Source organism: Macaca nemestrina, chromosome 7, assembly GCF_043159975.1.
Source record: "Macaca nemestrina isolate mMacNem1 chromosome 7, mMacNem.hap1, whole genome shotgun sequence".
Taxonomy (NCBI): Eukaryota; Metazoa; Chordata; class Mammalia; order Primates; family Cercopithecidae; genus Macaca; species Macaca nemestrina.
In genome coordinates this window covers 121,999,529-122,005,528 of record NC_092131.1, presented here as the reverse complement: position 1 = coordinate 122,005,528, position 6,000 = coordinate 121,999,529, and positions in this window count along the sequence as shown.

Genomic DNA, 6,000 nt, shown 5'->3' with positions numbered 1-6,000 from the left:
CTGGGTGGTCCCCATGCCCTCTGGGGAGAATCTGGTTAGGGGAAGCTGTGAAAATGAAATCAAAGGGAAAGTAGTCTTTTTTTTTTTTTGAGAAGGAGTCATGCTTTTGTTTCCCAGGCTGGAGTGCAATGGCACAATCTTGGCTCACCGCAACCTCTGCCTCCCTGGTTCAAGTGATTCTTGTGCCTCAGCCTCCCGAGTAGCTGGGATTACAGGCACCCACCACCACGCCTGGCTAATTTTTGGAATTTTAGTAGAGACAGGGTTTCACCATCTTGGCCAGGCTGGTCTCTCAAACTCCTGGCCTCAGGTGATCCCCCCACCCTGGCCTCCCACAGTGCTGGGTTTACAGGTATGAGCCACCATGCCTGGCCAGTAGTCTTTATTTTCTAAATTTTAAAAAATATATTTTTTTGAAGACAGGGTCTTGCTCTGTCTATTCGACCAGGTCTTGCAGGGTCTATTCAACCAGGCTGGAGTGCAGTGGCATGGCCATAGCTCACTGCAGTCTCAAATTCCTGGGCTTACATGATCCTCCCGAGCAGCTGGCACTACAGGTGCAAGTCACCATGCCCATCAGGAAAGTAGTCTTTACACTTATTTATTTCTTGGCATTTAGAATATTGGAAACAATTAGGAAATGACGAAGAAGAAATGTGAGATGAATGGTTGGTTTCAGAAGAACAGAAGCATGTGTGTTTGTGATACACACTTAGGGGAGAGAGAGAAGGGCAGCTGAGCCTAGGATATACTTCCAGTCCTGGGGAGGGGTTTGGGTGGTTGCTGGTGGTGTGTCTAGAGGTGATTAAGTTTAGACAAACCTTTGAGTGTGTGCGTGCGTGTGTGTGTGAAGAGGGAAGTTTGGTATGTCCTTGACCTGGTGCTCTCTGGCATAAAGTTACCATGGGCAGAACTAATGGCAGATTGTCCTGGGCCTAGGAATGGTCTCAGCATTGCAAAGCCCCCTGGTGAACCTGAGCAATAAAGGTAGCACGTTTCCTCTATGCTTGTGACATATGTGAGGGCTACATGGTTTCCTTCAGGAACTAAGTCAGCCTGCCCTTTCTGATCCCAGAGCCGGAGACACAAGGATACTCACTGTAGGTGGACCGATCTGGGACCCTGGAGGTTCCTGGTACAATCTGTGTCAACTTGGGACACATTCTTGCACTTTTACTTTTCCAGAGGATTGTGCAAGCCTTTACTTCCATAGGCAGAGAATCTCATTCTTCCCCCTTGATCACCCTTCCCTTCATTATCCAAGAATTCCAGTCTTTCCAAAGCCATACTGGGAGACCAGAAAATTAGATGTGTGCACTGTTACCATAGTGGCCATAAGGTGTCGCTGTTGTAAGGGTTTCCCCACAATCCATGGGCTCAGCCATTCTGCCCACCTGCACTGCCCACCTGCACAGGGCCGAGGTAGCATCCTACTCGTGCCCTAGAGCTGCTCCTTTCTCGGCCACCTCATGTTCCGCCATCATCCCTCAGAGTAGGGCACCCACCAGAGTTTCCAAGCCCGCAGTATCTTCACTCAGCCCTACCTACTGTGGGAACCTGGCCTCTGTGAAATTTTAGATCCTGAACTGGGGCCAGCCCCCTCTCTTCCCCTCCCTTCCGAGGGAGTCCCCTTAAGATCTTTTCCTGCCATGAGCCTGCTTCAGCGCATCCCAGACCACCCAAATGGCTGTCCCCAACTTCATCTCTGGGTTCCTGTGCAAATTGGTCCACCTTGCACCCTGGAATTCCAGGAGAGATCGTCTTTGCTGAACTACACACAGCAAACCAGAGATGTTGTGTATAGCCTTCCCCTAGAACAACACACACTGACTTTACATTCACATAACCACAGGAAGTTGGTCAAATGATTTTTCCCATAATAATGAAAATCTGTTCTCTGTCTCTAGCCTAGACTTACTCTATCGCTCTATATTTGCATAATTCCTTTAAAATGTTTTAAAAAATGCCAAGAACTATTTTTTTTTTTTTTTTTTTTTTGAGGCGGAGTCTTCACTCTGTCGCCCAGGCTGGAGTGCAGTGGCACCATCTCGGCTCACTGCAAGCTCCGCCTCCCAGGTTCGCGCCATTCTCCTGCCTCAGCCTCCCGAGTAGCTGGGACTACAGGCGCCCGCCACCGCGCCCGGCTAATTTTTTGTATTTTAGTAGAGACGGGGTTTCACCGTGTTAGCCAGGATGGTCTCGATCTCCTGACCGCGTGATCCGCCCGCCTCGGCCTCCCAAAGTGCAGGGATTACAGGCGTGAGCCACCGCGCCCGGCCAGAACTATTTTTTTTAAAAGCATCCCATAGTATTACCTTTCAGCTACTCCCTTGTATCAGCTAGGCTCCCTGAGAAAGAGCACAGTCTACTGGGTACTGTGAGGAGAGCTTGATAAAGGACTTGTTTATCAAGGTGGACAGGAGGAGGGAACCCACCAGGCCTTAGATGGGGCAGTGCCGTAGATGGAGTTATGCAGATGGACCTCAGCTATCACCCCGGACCTGGCGGGCAGGGCCAGGTCTCCTCTGAGCATAGTCATTTTGAATCACTTTCAGACTTTTTAAGAATCCTAAGGACTCTGCATCCTCTTTGGAGAGGAAGCAGAGAGGGAGGCTGAGAACAGAGACTGAGGTTGGAGGGCTCGGGTATAAACCCTGATTCTGCCACTAACCGATTTTGTGGTTTGGGGCAAGTTGCTTAACCAATCTGTGCCTTGGCTTCCTCATGTGAAAGTGGGAATCATGATAGTATCTACCTCACAGTGTTGCTGTGGGGAGTGAGTGTGCTGTGTATTTCTTAGTGCAGTGCCTGGCAAATAAAGTGTCTGTTAAATGAAACCAAGAAAACGCCAGTGTTTGAGCTGAGCTGATTAACCTGCTTCACTTGCAAGAAGGAAGGGCTTCTCTCTTGCCCTTTGATAGAGGTCAAAAGACCAGCATGTCTGTAGGCTCTCAGAGCCCCTCAGGAACATAGGGGAAATTACTCTGTCAGTTTTCTTTTTTGAGATGGAATCTCACTCTGTCACCCAGGCTGGAGTGCAATGGCGCAATTTCGGCTCACTGCAACCTCCACCTCCCAGGTTCAAGCGATTCTCTCGTCTCAGCCTCCTGAGTAGCTGGGATTACAGGTCCCCGTCATCATGCCTGGCTAATTTTTGTATTTCTGTAGAGATAGGGTTTCACCATGTTGGCCAGGCTGGTCTTGAACTCCTGACCTCATGATCCGCCCACCTCGGCCTCCCACAGTGTTGGGATTACAGGTGTGAGTCACCGCACCCAGCCTACTCTGTCAGTTTTACCATCTTCTCCTTAGGTTTCTGGTGCAGGGGCTTTGACTTGACAGGCCAGGAGTGCCCTTGGGCAAGGTCACCACAAGGGCTGCAGCCCTGATTCAGTATTCTTAACCAGCTGGTGGGATGCTTCCTCCTCTGTCCCCCATGGTGGCTGTTTCCCAGGAGGCCCTGTGGTCCTTCATGCAAGTTGCCTCTGGCCCCGCTCTCCAAGTCAGTCCAGGCTAACACAGCTTCATGCTGAAATTCTTGTGTTTACTTAAACTCTGAGTGCTGTTTGGATGCTAAGAACAATTACTAAAGAAAATGTATATATACACAGTGGAATACTATACAATCTTTAAAAAGGAAATCCTGCCATCATGATAACATGGATGAACCTGAAGGATTTTATGCTAAGTGAAATAAGCCAGACACAGAAAAGCAAGTACCGCACGATCTTCACTTATATGTGGAATCTTAAAAAGTTGAACTCATAGAAGCAGAGACTAGAATGCTGATTAGCAGAGGCCCGGAGGGGGAGACATAGGGAAAGGGAGATGTTGGTCAAAGATGTTGGTTTCAGTTAGACGTTTTAGAGATCTGTTGCATAGCATGGTGACCATATATTTCAAAATAGCCAGAAGACTAGATTTTAAACATTTTCACTGCAAAAAAGGGTACATAGGCGAGGTGTTGGATATGTAAGTTTGATTAATCTTTCTGCAATGCATACATGTATCAAAACGTCACATTGCACCCTATGAACATATATAATGATTCTTTGTCAGTTTAAAAAAGTTTATATTTCATCCTGAGTTCAAAACCCCTAACTGAAGTGACTGCTGGTGGGAACCAGGTAAACCTTCCATTCAGCTTAACTTTTGAGATGAGCTTGGCATTTCTTGATGTTGCTAGGGGAAAAACCTCAGGAGTTTTGTTGTAATGGGAAATTAAGAGTAAGATTGCTGATTTCATTCATTAGTTCAGTGAGTTTCTGTAATGAAGAATATATGTGTACCCATAAGAGTCAATATGCATATTTACTTTATTATCTGTAAAGAAAAAAGCATCTGATAAGGAATGAACGGAATTTGGCCTCTTGGTTTTTTGTGTAATTACATGTAACGGGGACTGGGTTTATCGCTGACTGTGGGGTCTTCCTGGTTCATTGTAGTGGTGCCGGTGGGCTGGGGTTTTATCCTAATGTCACTCTACCATGGGAAACGTAATGATCTGTTTATTTGGAGCCTTAGAACGATGCTACATCTCTAAAAAATACTTTGACCATAAGTTTTCAGGTCATACGTCCATTATGTCAAGTAGATGATGTAGTCCTGTGAGGAAGGTGTTAGTCTCGCTTCCATTTTTTTTTTTTTTTTTTTTTTTTGAGACGGAGTCTCTGCCGCCCGGGCTGGAGTGCAGTGGCCGGATCTCAGCTCACTGCAAGCTCCGCCTCACGGGTTTACGCCATTCTCCTGCCTCAGCCTCCCAAGTAGTTGGGACTACAGGCGCCCGCCACCTCGCCCGGCTAGTTTTTTGTATTTTTTTAGTAGAGACGGGGTTTCACCGTGTTAGCCAGGATGGTCTCGATCTCCTGACCTCGTGATCCGCCCGTCTCGGCCTCCCAAAGTGCTGGGATTACAGGCTTGAGCCACCGCGCCCGGCCCTCGCTTCCATTTTCGAGGCTCAGAGCAGGGGTTGGGAAGTAGGAAAGAAGAGCAGTAAAGATTTTAGGAGTTAGACAGACCTGGGTTTGAATTCCAGCTCTTGCATTAGCTGTAGGGCCTTGGGAAAGTGACTCATTCTCCCACCTGTAAAATGACGATATTAATAAATCCTACCTTACAAGTCATTGTAAGGACTGGAAGTAATAAATGTGAAATAGCATAGTCCAGCATAATACAGCAAGGACACTGGAGTAGGTTTTTACTGATTTTTGCTCAAGGTGATAAAGTGAATGGCTGAGCTGGAATTTGAGCCCAGGCAACCAGAGGCCACCACCATGTTATACCTTCTTTGTGTTCGGGTGATGATTAATTCCCACGAATGATGGCATGGCTCCTGCTGGAACTGTGAATGCTTTCTGCTCCTGGAAGCCAGTGAGGATTCCTGCATGGGTTTCTGGGCCTCCACCTGGCACATGTTCTGGATGAGAGGTCTGGCACAGGTGGCCACCAAGAGCAGGGCCAGTAACCCCAAGAGCAGATGAAGGCTTTATGTACACCAGAGCACTTACAAGGCAGGTGGACCCAAATAGGGTGACCACTTTCTCTTGGTACAGCTGGCTGCATCAAAGTGAAAATGCAGGGCCCTTTGTTCAAAAAGCAGGAAACCAGGCCGGGCACAGTGGCTCATGCCTGTAATCCCAGCACTTTGGGAGGCCGAGGTGGGTGGATCACATGAGGCCAGGAGTTTGAGAACGGCCTGGCCAATGTGGCAAAACTCCGTCTCTACTAAAAATACAAAAATTACCCAGGCATGATGGTGTGCACCTGTAATCCCCGCTACTGGGGAGGCTGAGGCATAAGAATCACTTGAACCTGGGAGGTGGAGGTTGCAGTGAGCTGAGATCATGCTACTGCACTGCAGCTTGGGCAACAGAGCAAGACTCTGGCTCAGAAAACAAAAAACAACACCAAAAACCAACAAAGCAGGAAACCAGTGCCATTAAAGGTATGAGAAAATACAAAATGTTTTCTCCTGCGGCCTCTCTCTTGACCTCTCATAGT